Here is a 21,225-nt window from a genome sequence, read left to right as displayed (position 1 = left end):
AACTCTAAGTTCAGGATAGTTCTATTACTGTTCAAAACTGGTCTGAAGTGTAGAGGCAGTGGGCTCCTACCTCTCTGCACTGCATCAAATCTATTCCCCCAGTAAAAACATAGGCCTTTGCCCTTTTTGAGCTCAATCCTGTCCTGATAAACTGACTACATGGGTGAGCCATACAAAATGCAACTTTTCCACAGATGATCAGTTCTAAAATACAGAAAACTCAGACGTGGTTGGAGCAAAACAGTAACTCAAGCTGAAGCTTCTCCACATGAAAGCTTGAGGCCAGAAAAACAGAACTCCTGCCCTCAAACCCAAACCCGAACTTGGATCTGGAAAGAAAGAGAAGCTATACGCAGAAAGTTTATCTTCTTTTAGCCAGAAGGATGCCTGGAGACAGAGGGTAGACAGTCTTGTGATGAGAATTACATTCTGAGGTTCTTGGAGAAAACTCAATCTGTAGAAATCCATAGATATTGGTATTTGAACAAGTGTGTAGTGCTAAGAGCACTCAAGCCTTGGAAGAAATGCTGGAGCATCATACCATTGGACACACTTTAACCTAAATCTCATAAAATAGCAATTTTTTCAGTGAAAGAGACTGTGAAGTATAAAGTGTTACTGATGGAGCCTCAACAGAGGGCAGACGGATTGTGGGTGGTACATCATCAATGCCCAGTTGTAAATACTGTAGAACCTCCCACCACTTGTATCCCTCATGATAGCTCAATAGCTTGATCTGAGTCATAAAGGCAAATAAAGCCAAGAGTAAATATATACTTAAGAAAATTTAGCACAGAACACAGAACACCCAAAGAAAACAATCCAAACAAGTAGGTTCTTCCAGTGAATTTGAATCTGGAATTTGAATTTGAATCTCACCTTGAATCTGGAGGAAACAGATGAAACTGTTAGAGAAATAAAAAGGAACACTGAGATTAATTCAATGATCATAATAAGGCTTTCAGGTATGGAAACATAATTTTTAAATTTAAAAAATATTAGAAATACTGAAAAAGTAGATGGTGATTGTTAAAAATAAGGCAGTATCCTGAAATCTTGAAATGATAAAAATGCAAAGAGACTGACAAGGAACTTGTAAGACATATCCAGGAAGTCTAACAGCTGAAACATAGGAGTTAAAGAAAAAGGGAACAAAGAGGTTGGGGAGAGACAATTCCTATAGAAATGATAGCGAAGAATTTTCCCAAGCATATGCACATACGAGCATGCTCACGCGCACACCCACGAAGAAATTTTTGGGCCAAACTTCTGAATTCTAAAAATAGATTAAAAATTCTAACAAGATTCCACACAAAAGAAACAAGTTGTTTTTTTGTATTTTTGTTTTTTATAAAGGAAAACCAATTAGACTGGCATTGAGCTTTTCCCTTATAATACCAAAGGAAGAAGTGTATGGAATAACATCTATAGGCTATTGAAAGAAAAGGATTGGAACCTAAGTATCTACACCCAGCTTAGAAACATTCACCTGAAAAAAAAGAAACATATTTGTTGATAGGCAAATATTCAAAACCATATTATTCTATATCCATCAAAGGAAATACTCGAGAATGGATTTAAAACCAAAAAACAAAGAAGTGGAACAGTATCCTTATATATCATTATGGAGGATGATGGGCAAGAGAGTTCCTTCAAACAAGAAAAGTGAGTTTTGTTATCCCTGTCCTGTAGTATTTGTGTATGTTTTATATCAAGGGCATATTGCTCTCATTTCACTGACATTTCTTTATAATAGTTTTCCTCCACTGCTTTAAAGTGGGAATGGGTATCTGGGTTCATTTTTATTATTAGTCATGAATGCCAGAATAATGATAAACCATATTTATAAAGAACAAGAATATCCTAAGTTTCCTAACAACACGTATCCTAAAGTTCCTGTTTTTAGAGGGAAACTTTAATTTGGATGAAGTTTGGATTGTCTCTCTTTAGAAATAGGGTAACTGTGTTTCAGTTGCATATGGAATTGCTGAATTGGATCCATGGGCACAGGTTTAGAATTATGTATCTGGGGGAAAAGATTGGGGTTGCCAGAAGTGAAATTGTAGTGAATTTCACTACAATATAGTAGGTATATAGTTTGGTCAGCTTACGTCAGGGAGCAGCCGAAGTCCTGCTCTATAATAATTCTCTATTCAACTGTGTTCAGCCTAGGGTTATTATAGCTATGGATTTTTGTGCGTCTATCTTTTTATCACCAAGATTTCAATTGATATTTCTTTTATATTCATATCTTCTTGTTTTGGTTTTCATGTTTTTTTAAATAATTGAAAACATAGTTATTCCTATTATAATTGTATGCAGAGTGAGTTTATCATGAGTATTTAATCACTGAGTATGTCTTTCTTAATACTATACTACTTAATATAGTATGCAGACTTATAGTGAAAAAGAGAATGTCATGTGATTATTTACACTCTCTCTCCCCCACTTTAACTGCCTTATCAGAATCATGCCAGCCCACTCACCCCTCTCTCTTTTTTCTAAGGCAGCAGTCATAGTTCTGTTAGCTCAACCTGTAATTGGCACTTTTGTTTCCTACAGCAGCCAAATATGTAGCCTTTCTTTTTTTCACCCAGATCCACAGCCTTGCAGGACCATAACTTCAGCCCTACTCACTGCTTTGGTTTTATGTTTTGTTTTGTTTTTCTATTTCTTATCCACAGAAATATTTGCCTTTTTATTTATTTTTTGATCCCAGCTACAATTGTTTTGCTTTTCTCTTTTACTATAGTATCTACTAGTGTGGATTTGGGGGTCTATATTGCATGGAATATTCCCTTCTTCTCTCTCTCTCTCTCTCTCTCTCTCACACACACACACACACACACACGCACACACTCACACACATTTTATTTCCTCTGACGCATTTCCTCCTCTGTAAAGTAAAACAGTAATAGTACCTATAACTCTTTTTTTCTTTCCTCTAAAGATTAAGGGAGATAATACAAATGAAACCCTAGTACAATACTTGACACTTAGATAGGATTAAATATATACTAGTTATTTATTAATCTTGTTTCAAATTGAACTGACACTTTTGTGGGACTTAGATACACATATAAAATGAGATTTAAATTTAATTTTAGTCTAAATTGAAATTGAATAATTTGTTCTGTCCTATATTTACTCCCTCACCAAAGTCTCTGAGAACGTACAGTATGGTGATAAATGGAGGAGGATGTAGCTGGGAAATCAGCAGCCATAACTCTGCTCTTGAACTCACATTAGCCTGGCACTCCTGCCTGTGTGGGAAGCAGACCCTGCCCTTAAAGCTGACCTGTCTTTGTGCAGCAAGCACCTGACCTGCTAATGATGGAGGAACTCTCATCTTTTCATTTGGGCCAAATATATCTATTGAATCCATATATTTATGGACATATATTATGGACAAACTGCAACACTTTCATCACCATTACTCTTGCCTCTAGTGCATGATTTATCACCCAACATGTCAAACCATTTTGAGAAAGGTATCAGGAAACACAAAGTCAAAGTTGTATCTGATTTCTTTACTGAAGAACAAACTTAGAAAGGAAAGAAAAAACAGCACTGCCAATGTCATGATAGAAAATGGAATCATTCTTAAATTCATGAGGCAAAATATGTTTTCCAAAATCTGTATTATAGATATTGGCAAACAGAGATAGGTACGAAAAACAGTGGGGCAAGTAGAATGTTCTTATAAGTGCATGGAGTTTTCTCTTAGTAGAAACTTTTCCATTTAGTTACTAAACAAATTCTCTAAACATTGAAAATATTTTAGAACTTCTCAGGAAATGATCATTAAAGTAAATTGCTAGTGTTTGATAAATTCTCACTCCAGTGTCCATCCGTGGCTCCTTCAACCAATACCTCTGTTCTCGGCCAGATTCTTTACTAGCAAGGAGTTTGGGGAGCATTTTATATTCACTTGTCTATGTCAGGTTTGTCTAAGATGCTCAGCCTAGGTTGGTAAAAACATTCCATCCCTTTTAAAATTAGTTTCTGGAGTAAGAAGATGAAAGACCGGACTTCCCTGATGGTGCAGTGGTTAAGAATCCACCTTCCAATTCAGGGGACACGGGTTCGATCCCTGGTCTGAGAAGACCCCACATGCCGCGGAGCAACTAACCTGTGCGTCACAACTACTGAGCCTGTGCCCTAGAGCCCGCGAGCCACAACTACTGAAGCCCACGTGCCTAGAGCCCGTGCTCTGCAACAAAGAGAAGCCACTGCAATGAGAAGCCCGTGCACCGCAACGAAGAGTAGCACCCGCTCGCCGCAACTAGAGAAAGCCTGTGCACAGTAATAAAAACCCAACATAGCCAAAAATAAATAAATAAAATTAAAAAAAACAAAAAGAACATGAAAGACCACATCTAGGCACAGAGGAAAAGAGTACAGTGTGAGCTCCATTAACAGGGACTGCCACAGGCAAGGAAGAAAGGAGTAGCTTCAGGTAAGTGTAGACACTTCTTTGGAATACTCTCTGACTTCCCCAAGCAGAAACATCATTGCTTCTTCCCAATTCCATGGGGATGTATTTTCAGGATACTTTGAATAATTAAATTCTAATTATGTTCTCTGGAGATTTAATAGATCAAATGTAAATATGAAATAACTAATATTCTTGGAAGTTTTTGGATCAGCTATTCACCTTTATTACATTAATCAATAAATTCAATTAATTAATCAAGTGGATTACCATGTACAAATCATGTATTTAAGGACTGTGCATATGCTAGGGCTATCTAAACTGAGTTAACCCTCTTATGTAATTCAACGAGCAATATATGTGTTTTCTTATGGTATTTGGATTATTAAGAAGGTATTGTACACTGTTCTGTAAACTCTATGTTAATGGACCCAAGTTTCACAATCATAGTAAGAGGTGTTTTTTTTAATTGTGTAGTTATACTGTAATCAAGATGTAACGTACAAGAAGCAATAGTAATAAACGCACTAGTCATATCTTATAAATCATGAATAGGACTCTTTTAATAAGCAAAGACCTTGGGTCAACTCAGGCTAAGAGGCAGAGTTGCAAAAAATAAGCTTTTCATAAAATCTCTTTAGCTGAAAATGTAAGCACAATCATTTTTGTGGTTAAACAAGGGAAAGGATTAATTCTAACTCTGTGGATATGTGTGTATATATTTCCCCAACCAAACTTACAATGGCTCATAATAGAGGCAACTTCATTTTTGAAAGGGTTGGCTGTGAGGTTGTGATAATGAAGAAAGAAGCTCTGATAAAGCATATTTTTTCTAGTGCTTCTACAGCTAGTTTTAGTACGTGTTGGGTATTTTTATTAAGCTGATGGCTTCTCAAAGAATATGTTTGTTTTATTGGTGGGTCTTTCCTATATTTTAATTAAAATTGCATACCTCTTGGGCCTCCCTGGTGGCGCAGTGGTTGAGAGTCCACCTGCCGATGCAGGGGACACGGGTTCGTGCCCCGGTCCGGGAGGATTCCACATGCCGCAGAGCGGCTGGGCCCGTGAGCCATGGCCGCTGAGCCTGCGCGTCCGGAGCCTGTGTTCCGCAATGGGAGAGGCCACAACAGTGAGAGGCCTGCGTACTGCAAAAAAACAACAACAACAACAACAAAAAAAAATTGCATACCTCTACCATGTTTTATTTATAATTTTTATGACAATGATATATACATTAAAATAGTTTTTACAGAGCATTGACCAAAAATTGGTAGTATTTCAACATATTTTTCTATCTGAAGACCAAAAGTAGATCTCTGAATATCAGAAAAACCTTAAAAATTAACATTTTAAAAATAAATATAACTTTCACCTTTATCAACTTGATTTGTGCCTGCTTAAGACCTCATGTTCAATTCTGATAATGCTGGGTCTATGTGGTAAACAGGTCCCCAGACTTATGGTCCAGAGTTTTGTTTTGTTTTTAGATTCATATTCCATTGCCATAATGCTTTTTCCTTTTGTTCTCGTCACTATTAATGATATTTTAATATATTTAATTTATCAGTTTAACTGGTTAATAATAGATCCTGGTGAATAAAAACAATGCAGAGGCAATCTAACTAATAAAATAATTTAACAACTTGAATTCAGGAAACATTTTATTATCTACTATGCAAAAGGAAGTAAAGAAAGATAAAACTTCATGCTCAAGCAACAAGTACCCTAGAAAGGAAGAAAATTGTGCATACAGATATATTAAGAACTCAGCCTATGCTAAGGGCTATTAACAGCTGTACAGAAAGTGCTACAGGTACAAAAATGAATGCATGTATTTTTATCAGCAAGAGAGGGAAAAACTGTAGAATGAGACTGGAAAAGAAGAAGAGACAAAGGAGAATGAGAAAAAAGATTAAACTGAGATTTGCACTCTAAAAGAACTGATAGGAACAAGAGCTTTCAATGTAGAGGCTGTCAGCAGAGAAGGCAGTTTGAATTTGCCAATTAGGAAATCATTAGAACTGTACCAGAGAAGAGGTTCAGTAATACAGTAGAAGTGGAAGTAAGATTTAAGGGGAGTTTGCAGTTAAGAAGGCACTTTAAAGGCATTTCTACTCTGTTCTTCTCTTTGAAGCCAAGAGAAAACAAAAGAAAACTTCTTAGAAAATGGAGAAGAAAACTCTCTCTTTAATAAAATGGGTAATGGCTATAATTGCAAATGACAAATTATGAAGAATAGCTGCTGAATACAATAAAGACCTAACATGTCTGGGTGCAAAGAGTGCATTCATATCTCACATGGTGAGCCCTGGAGTTCTCCCAAAGCAGGTGGCATGGTTCTACGGGAAACTGTAAAGAATATCTTATCCAGAAAAGTAATTCTGGAAAATAGGACAGGCTAGAGAACAATCTCTAAACTCCATTCCACTCTGAATATAGAAAAGAGACATAAGAGTGGAGGAAAGTACACAGATCAGCCGCCATCATAAGAAACTGCAGTCATTATGGTAGTGGGAGGAAAGAGCAGGAGCAATTCACTTTACCCACAATGACAAGAGTTAGCTAAGTCATCTCACAACAGAAAAACCTGTGTCACCTGGGTCTAAATGCTAAGCCATGCTGATTTACTGCTGCAGCAACAACAAAAAAGAATTGGACCATACTGGGTAGATAAATCCCCTCACACCTCCTGGATACCTCAGTCATGCTTCTGACTTTAACTCTGTCAAAGCATAATTACTCAGTTAAATAAAATATCATAAGAAGCATTATAAAACAGACAATAAACTCCGACTGGAATATAAAGAAAATCCTGAGCTAAGTGAAAACTTAAGTTCATTTTTGGAAGAGGGCAATCAAGAGAGAAAAGAACATTTCAACCAGAGGGAAGTAACAACATAGGGAAAAACAGAAGTGGATGGAGAGTTTGGGCATCAAATTCTCATAGTGAGTTTAGCATGGCTGGATTATAGCATCCATGGGGAAGAAGGGCCCAAAATGAGGCTCCAAATGTAGGCACAGTCCAAACCATAAAATACTTTCTATGTCATGTCAATAACTACATCCTTCCTGGATACAATTTTAAAAGTCCTGTAAGTAGCATTTAACACATGACTTGAAAGATTAGTCTGTGAATGACATGGAATTTAGATTACAGGGGAAATATAGAGACAGGGAAGCAAGTTAAGAGACTGTCCAAAAGAAGTCAAAAGGAAGTCATAAAGTGATGACATGTTAGACTCGGACAAGCAGTGAGTATAGAAAGGGGCGGAAGGAATGACTAAACAGTACTTGGGCAAATTGAGGACTCCATGTTTTCTGTAAAGTACCTACAGGATGATGATTCTGTGATCTCATAAAGAGTCACAGATAAAAGGAAATTAAGAACAATTCCTCTTGCACATCTTTTTCCTATTGGTGATATTTTTGTTTTCTATTAGTTTTCTTTTATAAATTTAAATTTCAGATTGTCCTACTTGCCTACTAATTGCTCTTAGTAAAACATTAACCTCCTATTTCATCTGTACTGGATTAGGGCAGTGAGTCCAAAAGTCCACTCTTGTAGGCACAATAAAGCTACAGGAGCCTCTTGTGAGTGTAATAGTTACAAGGAATTCCTTAGGAATAATTATAAAGAACAAGGAACAAAGATAACTGAAAAGTTAGAAGTCAGAGGATTTATAAACTGCCCTGTTGAAAGTAGGTCCTAAGTAAACTGCATGGGAGATATAGCTAGTTACTGACCACTCTACAGCTACTTCCTGGCTTGGACACCACAACAAACATCCAGACCATAAAGGCTCCTTGTCTCATAGAATAGCCTAGGGATGCTCTGATCCAACAGGGAAGGCTATGGAGATCTGACCCTGCATTCTGAAGGCTTCCTCAGAGGAAGGACCATGAGGGTGAATATTTTATATGGATTCTCTAGAGCATATAATACTAAATCAACAGGTAAGGAGTAACTGGATTACTGAGCAGCAATTAGGGACCAGTCAAAGTGAGAGAGGGTAAATTTGTATGGGAGTAATAATCACCTTCTTATTTAATTACTTATCTGTCCATTATCATTTAACCAGGGTGGTGAATTTATATTATCAATTAAAAGGCCACATGTAGGTTGAAAAATAAATAAACATACTGATCCCATAGAAAGACTATTGTACAGTAAATACAACAGGAAATTAGAACTCAGTGATGTAAATGAAAAGTCTCACTAAAGGTAGTGCAAAAAGTTGATTTTAACCTCCCTAGCAGCCAAAGCAAAGAGTAGCACAATTCTTCATGGTTTTTCAAAAGCTAAGACCTGAATGATATTTCTCCTATAATTTTTCAAAGCAAAATCATGTTTTGAGGTAAAATATATATAAAGTGAAATGCATGATTCTGCTCCTTTTACTCCTCTCAAGTCACACTGAAGCAGAAAGTCAAATTGGAGTTCTATAAGATCCAAATTCATTAAGAGCCAAAAGCAATAAGGTTCAACTGTGCAGCCTGAGGTAAAGTCTGAAGATCCTCAAAAGTCATCCAGTTGTCACGGATTTCACCATGTTCCCTTAAATGCTAATGATACCTGAGGATATTCATCCTCAGAATGCCTTCCCTTGCTCCAAGGATATGTGTGGTGAGGGGGAGAATATACTTTTCATCACCTCTTTCCTGCATTCCTACTTGAACAAATTTATTTCATTTTGTAGACTATCTCAGTCCATTAAAGGTTGTCTCTTTACCAAATCACAATGTATTGAACACCAACACTATTTTTTTATTTCCATCAAGAATAAGACACAAGGCTTTTGGCTGGAAATTTATGTAGAAAAAGGTTTACATTGCAGGACAGTAACATGAACAATCACTAAGGTTCTTTGTCTTTTTCTCATCTCCTTGTCCATCACAAACTCTTCCTGCTTGGGCCACCCAGATTAAATGGTTTTCTATATACCATAGAAAAATAACTTATTTTTTAATATTTTAATTTTATTGGAGTATAGTTGATTTACAATGTTGTGTTAGTTTCAGGTGTACAGCAAAGTGATCCAGTTATACATATACATATATTCATTCTTTTTTAGATTATTTTCTCATATAGGTTATCACAGGTAGAGTTCCCTGTGCTATACAGTAGGTCCCCATCGGTCATGTATATTATATATAGTACTGTGCGTGTGTTCATCCCAAGCTCCTGATTTATCCCTCCTGCCATGTTTCCCCTTTGGAAACCATAAATTTGTTTTTGATATCTATAAGTCTGCTTGTGTTTTGTAAATAAGTTTGTTTGTATCATTTTTAAATTAGATTCCACATATGATGATATCATATGATATTTGTCTTTCTCTGACTTTCTTCACTTAGTATGATAATCTCTAGGTCCATCCATGTTGCTGCAAATGGCATTCTTTCATTCTTTTTATGGCTGAGTAATATTCCATTGTATATGTGTATACCACAACTTCTTTATACATTTTTCTGTCAGTGGACATTTAGTTGGCTTCCATGTCTTGGCTATTGTAAGTAGTGCTGCAATGAACACTGGAGTGCATGTATCCTTTTGAATTATGGTTTTCTCTGGATATATGCCCAGGAGTGGGATTGCTGGATCATACGGTGGTTCTATTTTAAGTTTTTTAAGGAACCTCCATACTGTTCTCCATAGTGGCTGTACCAGTTCACATTCCCACCAACACTGTAGGAGGGTTCCTTTTTCTCCACACCCTCTCTAGCTCTTATTGTTCATAGGAAAATAACTTATAAAATTAAAAGCAATTATAATTGTTAATAGTGAATATTTGAAATAAATGGGAAAGAATTAAAGAATTATGAAATAAAACCAATGAAATAAAATGAAAGAACAGAATACAAACAAATAAGTTGAGTAAAAATAAATAATAATAAACAATAAATAATAAAATAAATTAAAATGGCATAACAAGCAATAATAAAGGTCCATCTGTGTAAAGAAAATAATTTAAAATAACAGATTAAAATAAATAAAATAAAAATTGAAAGTGTAAAAGTGAGTTATGAAATAAAGCAGGGAAAGAGATTTTAAAAAGTAAAAAAGAGTTAAAATTGTAAAAGAATCAATATTGGAGTAATAAGTAATAAGAAGGAAACACAAGGATCAGATTGGACAAAAGTGAAAAGTTAAGGCAAGAAATTTGATTGGAAAAATTAATATTAAAAATAAGTTGAGAAGGAAGTATTATATGGGAATTCTCTGTACTTTCTGCTTACTTTTGATGTGAATCTAAAGCTGCTCTAAAATGCAAAGCTTATATAAGAAAATAAAAAAGAAAAACTAGATAAATAAGCTGAAGAAGAAAAAAAAACAATTGAAAGCCATGTAAAGAAGAACAAAATATGTTAAAACAATGCAGTGGAAAATAGCTATAATTTATTTTAAACAGAATTAATATATCATGAATAAAGATAAATGATTCTAATGAAAACAGTTAAGCAACATGATTCTTTATCAACACTTTTTTTTTTTTTTAATGAAAACAGACTTTTGTACCTTAGACTCCTACATTATCAAGTTTGGAATTGAGATTAGAAAAACTTCAGAAAATAAACAGGAAAGCTCATTTTTCCCCCAGTGGTCTGGAATAGTTTGAATAATATGGGAATCTCCTATTCTTTTAAGCTGAACTATAATTTAACAATAGTTGTACAAAAGTATTCAAACTTCATATTGCCTTCTGTATGACAGCTCTTTAAACTCATTTCTAACCTCTTCTGAAAGAATTGTTCTTTTCAAGTATTCCTCCAGTTCAGTCAATTTTGAAAATGCGTATCGTGTTAAAAAATAATCTCTTTTTTCCAGAGTATAGAAATATTTCTATAAAGCAGGATGCTATTCTCATATATAAATGCAAGTTAAATTTCAAGTTTATGAATGTTATTTTCTACTTCTTACTAACTCTTCTCTAATACAATGTACTTTCCTTTTCTTTAGAAGAGCCCCTTAGAAGCATTTCCTGTTGGCCCTTAGGAGCTTACTGTAACATTCTTTGGATTCTAACTAATAAAATCTCTCCCATGTTCAGTGTGGGATTTAGGAAATTGCTATATTTTGGTGGATGTGTACTATAAAAGCTGTGGGAAGTAAATGAGTAGGAACCAGCAAAGCTGGTGTCTAGATAATGGACACATGCACAATGAGAATTTTTACAGCATTTGTTAGTGGTGCTAGAAACTATTTTGCCAGAGGATCACAGGAAGAAAAGTCAAATGCTAGAGGAAGATCTTGAAGAGTCACCTATGAACATCCACCCTTCATTGCCTCTCTTGATAGTCACTTTTAATATTTTAAAAATGTTTTAAGGAGAAGTGAGTTATTAAAGTAAAAGGAGGGCACTTGTATTTGTACTTGTACTGTGAAAAAAATTCTAGTGTATAAATCTTTGCCTTTTAATGGAAATTTTGCACGAATGACATCAGCATCATGGCAGAAGACACTTTCTTTGTCTCACCCCTTCAATCTGCACACACACTACAACCAATGAAACATCCATAACTCAACAAAAGTGTTCTCTTAGCTTCATGGACTTGTATATCCAGTTCTTTCCTTAGGTTTGTAAATTTCTTAGCTATTATTTCTTTAAATAAACTCTCTACTCCCTTCTCCCTTTCTTCTTCTGGAATACCCATTATCTTTATACTGCCTTCTCTTTTGGAGTCAGATAGTCCTCAGAGAGTTTATTCATTTAAAAAACAAACAAAAAAACTTAGTTCTTGCTCCTCTTCTCCCCGAATCATTTCTAGCTTTCTGTCTTTGAGCTTAATAATTCTCTTCCTTATGGTCTGCTCTATTTCCAATGCTCCATCTCATTTACTGAGTTTTTCAGCTCCAGAATTTCTGTTTGGTTCATTTTTAGAGTCTCAGTCTCTTTGGTAAAGTATTCCTTCTGATCATTAATTTTATTCCTGACCTCATTGAACTGCCTTTCTGAGTTTTCTTGTAGCTCATTGAGTTTCTTCATGACAGCTATTTTTAACTCTCTCTCAGTTAGATTCTGTGACTTTAAGTTTGTTTTCTGGAGAATTGTCAAAAGTCAATGAAAAAGAATGTTAAAGGAAGCCAGGAAAAAAAAAGGATAGTAAACTACAAAGGAACCCCCATCAGGCTATCAACAGATTCCTCAGCAGAAACTGCCATGATCAAGTGGGATTTATTCCAGGATGCATTGATGGTTCAACATCATAAATCAATAAACATAATTCAATACATTAACAACATGAAGGATAAAAATTACATGTTCATCTCAATACATGCAGAAAAACTATTTGACAAGACAAAAACTCTCAATAAAATGGGTATAGAAGAAATACACCTCATCATAATAATAGCCATATATGATGAACTCACAGCTATCATACTCAATGGTAACAAACTGAAAGCTACCGCTTAATATCAGGAACAAGACAAGGATGCCCACTCTCACCACTCTTATTCAATGTAATACTGGAAGTCCTAGACAGAGCAACTAGGCAAGGAAAAGAAATAAAACACATTCAGACTGGAAGAGAAGAAGTAAAACTGGATGACATGATTTGTGGATGACGTGATTATATATATTTGTGGATGACATGATTATATATAGAGAAAACTCTGAAGATACCACCAAAAAAATCCATTAGAAATAATAAACCAATACAGTAAGCTTGCAGAGCACAAAATCAATATAGAAAAATCTGTTGTGTTTTTGTACACTAACAACGAGCTAACAGAAAGAGAAATTAAGAAAACAATCTCATTTACAATCACAACAAAGAGAATAAAATACCTAGGAATAAATTTAACCAAACAGGTAAAAGACCTATATACTGAAAACTACAAGACATTGTTTAAAGAAATTGAAGAAGACATAAATAAATGGAAAGATATTTCACGCTCATGGATTGGAAGAATTAACATTGTTAAAGGTGTCCATATTACCTAAAGCAATCTACAGATTCAATGCAATCCCTATCATTATTCACAGAAATAGGACAAAAAACTCCTAAAATTTATATGGGACCACCAGAGACCCCAAAGAGCCAAAGCAATCCTGAGAAAAAAGAACAAAGCTGAAGATATCATACTCCTGATTTCAAACTATATCATAAAGCTACTGTAATCAGAACAGCATGATATTAGCAGAAAAACAGACACATAGATCAATGGAACATAACTGAGAGCCCAGAAATAGAACCACACGTATATGGACAATTAATTTATGACAAAGAAGCAAAGAACCATACAAGGGAGAAAGGATCGTCTCTTCAATAACTGGTGTAGGGAACACTGGACAGCCAGATGCACAAGAATGCAACTAGACCACTATCTCACACCATACACAAAAATCAAAATGGATTGAAATTGAATGTAAGACCCTACACCATAAAACTACTATTTAGACAGTATGCTCTTTGATGGCAGTCTTAGTAATGTCTTTCTGGATATGTCTCCTCAGGCAAGGAAAAAAACAAAAAAACAAAAATAAACAAATGGGATTACATCAAACTAAAAAGCTTCTGCACAGCAAAATCTATTGTCAATAAAATGAAAAGATAACCTACTGAATGGGGCATTTACAAATCATACATCTGATAAGGGGTTATATCCAAATATATAAAAGATTCATTCAACTCAACAACAACTAAAAAACAAACAGCCCAATTAAAAAATGGGTAGAGGACCTGAAGAGACATTTTTCCAAGGAAAACTTACAGTTGGCCAATAGACACATGAAAAGTTGTTTAACGTCACTAATTATTAGGGAAATGCAAATCAAACCCACAAATATCACCTTATGCCCATTAGAATGACTACGATCAAAAAGGCAAGAAATAACAAGTGTTGGAGAGAATGTGGAGAAATGGGAACCCTTGTGTAGTGCTGGTGGGAATGTAAACTGGTGCAGTCACTATGGAAAACAATATGGAGATTACAAAAAAAATTAAGAATAGAACTACCAAACGATTCAGCTAATTCGCTTCCAGGTATTTTTCTGAAGAAAACAAAAACACTATTTCAAAAAGATATAGGCACCCCTATGTTCATCGCAGCATTGTTTACAATAGCCAAGATATGGAAACAACCTAAGTGCCCATTTATGGAATGAATGGAAAAGACGTGGGGGTATATATATATATATATATATATATATATATATATATATATATATACACATACACACACACACACACAAAGCCATAAAAAAAGTAATATTGCCATTTTCAACAACACGGGTGGACCTAAAAGGTATTATGCTAAGTGAAGTAAGTCAGATGGAGAAAGACAAATAACATATGATTTCACTCATATGTGGCATATAAAAAACAAAACCTCAGAAAACCTCTCCTTGTCAAGAGGATAATAGCAGTAACATTACTTTGAGAAAGTCAGTTATTAAATAAACAAACAGTAAAGGCATAACTACTACTACAAAATGGTTTATTTGAAAGCAAGCCCTTGCTCTAAAGTGGGAGTTTTAAAATCCTTAATGGTCATTTTCTAATTCATTAAAGTTCCCTCTATTCAGATGTGATGACTCATTGAAATAGGGCCAGCAATATTAAAAGCATTTGCCTATTTCAAAACTGTTTTGAAACTCTTTGTAGCTCAGTTCTGATTCTTTTATCTGCTTACTATTTGAATACAGAGGAAAAAATACATAATTTTGTTAATTCCAGTTCTTCATATACACAATCAGATATTTGGGCAAATCGATACGCAAACATATCTAACAGAGAATATTCAACTTCCCCTGCTAGAGCACAACATATAGATTGACTTGAATGCCTCTGAATTTAACACTGAGGGGGAAAATTTGATCTAGGAAAAAGTGCGTGGGTTATAGGAATTTTAGTCTACAAATGAATTCTTTTAATATTTAATTAATTAATTAATTTGGTTGTGTTGGGTCTTAGCTGCGGCAGCCAAGCTTCTTAATTGCCGCTCACCTGCTCCTTAGTTGAGGCTCTCTGGCTCCTTAGTTGTGGCATGCATGTAGGGTCTAGTTCCCTGACCAGGGATCGAACCTGGGCCCCCTGCATTGGGAGCCTGGAGTCTTAACCACTGAGCCACCAGGGAAGTCCCTACAAATGAATTTTAAGTACCAACTGGCAAAATGTCATTTGCTTATAATAAACCCTTGTATTTTTTCTCAAAAAAAAAAAAAAACTAAAAAAACTAAAACACTGCATATAGAGGATAGGAAAGCCCGTGCTCATTACTGGGGAATTTTTCTAATAACCAGAATATATATCTCATAGGAAAGAGAGAACAGATTATCTATTTAGCCTAGTGATTTACTAGTATTTGCTTTCCCTGTTAGATGTGACGGAGAGGGAGAAGAGGGAAGAGAGGAGGGGAAAAGAGTAGAGGAGAAGGAGAGGAAGGGCGAGAAGGGGTGAGGACAGGAGGGAGGTAATGGAGAAGAAAGAAGAAAAGGGAGAGGGGCAAGAGAGAGAGAAAAGGCAGGGGAGGAGGATTAAGGAGAGTAGAGGAAGAGGGGGGAGGGGAGGGAGTAAGAAGGGGGAAGGATAAAAAGGGAAGGCAAGAGAAGAAGGCAGGGAAGGAGAGGAAAGGAGGGAGAAAAGGAAAGGGGAGGGGGAAGAACAGAGGAGAGAGAATTTGGGGGGGGTGTTCTGTTCTTGATATTGTTCCAATATTTTCCCCTACCCATGAAAGATTTGGCATTCCTTGGCTTCAGAATGAAATTGCTTGACAAGAACCCCCTGACCTGGGTTTTGAGAGAACTTATGTTATGTTGGTTAACCCTAAGAGGAAGGGGAAAGAGTGTTGGCAGTGCAGAGTGATGAGGCTGGGAAAGGAGAGGCAGAAGGGAAGAGAGAGAAGGAAGCTACTAGGCTGGCCCCAGAGTATTTTGCTATGTGTAAAACGTCTGGGGTATTTCCAACATCCCCTTGGAAGAAGAAGGAAGGAGAGTCCTAATAATGACTCAGATTAAATTTCCCTCCACAGAAGTGAGAAGCAAGTTCCTACATGTTTTTACTTAATTAGAAAAAATAGATCTATGTGAAAGTTCCTATATACTGTAGGGGAGGAAAAATAATTTTCCCTCTACCCTTCTGAGTTCTTAGCTGAGATCCCTGTAATAAAAGACAGATTAACAAGAGAAAAAAAAAAACACGTAAGTTTATTAACATGAATACCTCATGTATACATAGGAAATATCCAGGAGAAAATGAATAACTCTCAGAGCTGGCTTAGAATTCAGGCTAAATTCCCATCTTAATAGGGAAGGGAAGAGGAATGTATGCCACTTCGTGGAGAATAAACGATTTTTAGGAAAGATCAATGGGCCCTTAGAAGAAAGGATGAGAGATAGAAATAGTTTGTGACAAGGTCTGTCTGTGTGTGGTGTGGACTTCTAGTCTCTTCTGTGATAAGACTCAATCTCCCCTGGTTAATGAAACTTCTGAGGAGGGCATTTATGAAAATTGGGTTCCTTTCGGATCTATCTTTAGGCAGATAAAGGGAGTTCAGAGACATCCTCTCCCTGCATTTGCTGTTTTTCAAGTGCCTACAGCTCATAATAGTCAATATGCCACAGTGGCATATTTTGTGGTGACATGTCCTGAACTACTACAGTTCTATTTTGGGGTGGCATATTATGCTACCCTTCAACACCCAAGTTTGAGACTGCAGCTTTTTATCAGTCTGTCCTCACTGGCCCCCAAGGTTCTCTTTTACTTCTACAGAACACTTTTAATAGTTGAACCTGAACTGGCCACCAACCAGCATCTTTGCCTTAGTCACATACTCGTTTTTACTTACTGAACATTTAGCATGAGAGCTTCATAGTTGGATCTGTAGCCTTGGATTCTTACAGAAACAGTTTGCTACACTGAATTTAATTTGATTAATAATACTGTGAGCCCCGACTGAAGTCTACTACTTTATGCCACACACTGGTCCAGCCTTAGTGAATAAGCCTTGAAGAGTAAATATAAAATTCACTGTTTAAGAATCAGTTTTTGAGAGAACAGACTTTCCTTCATATCCCCAATCAGCAATTTTGATGGAAGGAAATGAATCATCTTCTGAAAAAAAACCAACCTAATTCAACAGATATTTTCTTAGTTCTATTCATGGGCAAACTCTGAAGAGGATAAAATCAAATTTTCTGCCTTTCAGAGACATATCATGTTACAGGCCAGATGACATACGTGGAAATTAAAAGACAACTCTGAATTGGTGCATTTATCCTGGCAACATGTTTCCTCTTTCTGTTTCCAAAAAAGAAGAAATTGAAGCTCACTCTGTTCTTTCTTTTCCCGCCACAGCTGGCCTTGCAGGGGATCTTTCTTTCACCACTCCTGTCACGACTTATCTCACAATCCTTTATATTTTTAGGGGCTTATGTGAGTATTATAAAGATTTTATAATGGAAAACCATTATATCCCCAGGAACAAAGAATATTCTTAATACTTTTTAAAAAATGAATGAAGGTAACAGATTAAAAAAGACAGATATACAAAATATAAGAACTAGAATGACAGCTTAGACCTCCACGCAAGTTCTTTAAAAGTGGCTATGTTAAACAATAGTTTTTAAGACAATATTTTTATGGCATGGTCTTTAACATTATCAAAAGACTTTAGAAGAAGTAGTGTGAAAGCAAGACACTTTATCTCTACTTCTATATGTACCTATATCTGTCTCCTGTAGTTAAAGGAGTATAACTCTCCTACCAAAAATGACACAGACTTCATCCTCAGGCTCACTTCCTGGATATTAGAACTGGACAAATTGTCTAACACTCTTACAGCATAAGGAATAAGCAAAATAGAAAAAAACCCACAAAATTTGAGATACTCTGGATTCAAAGTTTTACTCTTCCAACTTAATAAAATTAAGACACTCTACTTACTCTATAGTATTATTGTAATGATAAGGTTCATGAGATGACATACATTTTCTTTTCACTGTTCAATTACTTGTATGAAAGTGACTTCATGTCTTTTATCCCCATCTCTCATACACTGGAGGGTAATGCTTTTGGTCTGGTTAACTAAAAAAAAATAGGGACATGTTACTTATTAACTTATGTGTCTTGGTACACTGGCTCTCTAGGTACATTGTTTTATATCTCAGTAATCTTGATGGAGAGGTACTTTTATGTCTCCATCTGATAGATGACATATGAGACTCACCACAGGTGAGGTAAATTGTCCAGAGTTACACAGCAAACATATGGTAGAGATGACTGAATCAAATAATGCTATACCTGGTATGGTGTGGGGCTCAACAACGGGTGGATGTACAAGTGAGTTAATTATTCAGGCCCAGTCTCTATCTTTGGTCTTCATTCTGAAACATTTTGCTCTTGGTTTTTGATACCTAAAAGGATATTCACTAAAAGACCCAAGCTCAGGAATAAGCTAAAGAGATAATGAAGGTAGAACAATAGATAGCCCACAGGCTTAAAGGAATAATTGCCATTTATGAAGTTTCCTAGGCTAGTTTCCACTTGATCTTCAAACTCTCTTTCTTCCTTGATTGTTTTGTTAACTGTTAATTAAGGACGTTCTAAAATCCACCTATTGGGCAATAAAGTATATTCTAGAATTGAGGGCCAATATTAAACTTTCGACTAAAATGTTAATTCATTAAATATCAAACTCTACCTTCAGACTAGAAACTTACAGTGCTTTTGACAGTGGGGTACTGCCTCAAAATCTAAGTTTTCCTTATCTCCCAGAGTTGGGAAAGAACTTTTCTCCAGTCCTTAGTGTATTCCATAGCCCAAAGCAAGGAAGGATTGCAAATTTGGGGATTTAGTTCCTGGACAGACTCATTGGTTCATTTCACACAAAAATGAGGATAATCTATTTACTCTATAGGATTATTATAGGATATAGCTCACATTCTCAAAGGTCTTAGTTGGAGGACAAAGAAGTGTTTATCTAAGTGTAAAGGTCAGAGCCCCTTATGGAGCTGCCCTAAGCAGAGCCCCTAGTGTTTGAAATAGAGAGCAGAAGCAGCATTTTGTTTAGATGTTTGTCAGTGATTGGAGATTTACAATCAGCATACAGAGTGGGAAGAACTAAAGTTAGCTCACAGATTCCCCGGAGGGTGGAGTCTGAGCAGAAGTGCTTTCAATTTCTCACCCAGAAGTCTGGCCTATAAATTTGTAAGGAACTCTTGAGAGGTTTTTTTTTTTGTTGAAGCAGAAACACTGGGAGCTGTGGACCCCACTGGAATCCTAGCCGGTAAGCCCTGAGACACTGATATATATACTCTGTACACAAATATACATTCAGTGATTTTTCTAAAGGGATATTCTGCTAGAATTCTTGTCATAATGCTTTAGAGGTTTCTTCTGCCAGTTTCTTCTCTTTTTCTCCTCCAAATTATTTTCATAAAAACAGTGCAACACCCTAAAAGTGTTCTCACCTTTAAAATTGCGAGTTAAATGAAGAGATTTTTACCAATATAGTAAAAAAAGAATTGATGTCAATAGTATACTGCAATTCATCTACTAAAAGATAGTTATAGTTGAATAAGTTAATCTTGGTACTTGAGTTTAAATGGTAAGATTTGATCAAAATTCAAATTATTAAATAAGCTTTAGGTCTTTTGTTTTCTGGTAACTCTAGTTGTCTTTAGTGCTGTTAGTCATACTCAATTTTTGTTTAGAGAAGTGAAAGTGTCTATTTCTTGAGTGAGGTTTCTTCCCCTTTCACTCTGTGAAATGTTTGCCTAAGAATGGAAAGTTGATACACATTTTTTCTATATAGCTAAAAGAGTTTCTTTTTTCTTTCCTGCTTTTACTTTGAGGACGGAGGGGTGTTTTTTAGGTAGTAATATTGGAGCAAATGCATTGAACTTATTAATGTGAAACAGCATATAATTCATATAAGCTTAGATATGAAGTATGCAGCTATGTCAGTGATGTCACTCATTCCTCAAACAATGATATATTTAAAGAACACTGTTCTATGCACATATATTAAGTAATACTTTCTTTCTCAATGAAAAGCTACACACTTTCTTCATAATTTGCTTTACCAGGTTCTAATCTTTGGACTCAAGTGAATAATTTGCTCATTTCAGGCATGAAACCTGAAACTGTGTAAAGATTAACTACTGGGTACTCATTGTCATTTACTTAACTATTTAACCTTAGACCTGTGGGTAACTAGGAGATCCTGAATTCCATAATTCCATAAAAAAATTTTTATGATTATAAGAGTTTCAGCTTTAAAGTTTTAGCTGTCTAAATAAAATTGAAAACACAATTTACAAAATTTCAAAAGCTAAATTGACAGTAAAATGGCAATTTCCATCACAAGGTACTAATATGAAAATATATTATGAGACTATCTTTTATCTCTTTAGAAAGGAATTTACTTAAATAATTTTATTTGATCCTAACCATGATCTTCTGAAGTAGAATTTAAGATAGTTTTACATAACATTGCAGCAGAGAAATGTTAGGAGACTCGCCTAAGACCATATGTGTACATGTCCACTTTTAAAATAAAATTAACACTAAATACATGAAGTATAAAATTTGGAATTTTTTTTTTTTTTTGCGGTACGCGGCCCTCTCACTGCTGTGGCCTCTCCTGTTGCGGAGCACAGGCTCCGGACGTGCAGGCTCAGCGGCCATAGCTCATGGGCCCAGCTGCTCTGCGGCATGTGGGATCTTCCCAGACTGGGGCACGAACCCGTGTCCCCTGCATCGGCAGGCGGACTCTCAACCACTGCGCCACCAGGGAAGCCCCCAAACTGTACTTTTGAACTAAGATTTAGATTTTGATTTGGGAGAAT

The 21,225-nt window shown here is 35.8% G+C and overlaps 1 protein-coding gene across 2 annotated transcripts in view; it reads left to right on the top strand.

The window, feature by feature from the left end:
* Positions 1-19,554: 19,554 nt before the first annotated feature.
* The window catches only part of KYNU (kynureninase), an 89,727-nt gene continuing 88,056 nt past the window's right edge, over positions 19,555-21,225 (top strand). Inside the window, exon 1 of one of the 2 annotated variants that reach the window (XM_029225111.1) lies at positions 19,555-19,661. The gene's annotated coding sequence lies outside the window, so the exon portion shown is untranslated. The remainder of the gene's footprint in view (positions 19,662-21,225) is intronic. The other variant, XM_029225112.1, reaches the window with a different exon arrangement.

Source organism: Monodon monoceros, unplaced genomic scaffold, assembly GCF_005190385.1.
Source record: "Monodon monoceros isolate NGI ecotype Baffin Bay Population unplaced genomic scaffold, NGI_Narwhal_1 Super_Scaffold_16, whole genome shotgun sequence".
Taxonomy (NCBI): Eukaryota; Metazoa; Chordata; class Mammalia; order Artiodactyla; family Monodontidae; genus Monodon; species Monodon monoceros.
Note: the sequence above shows the minus strand (reverse complement) of the source record. Positions and strands in the feature narration are given on the sequence as shown.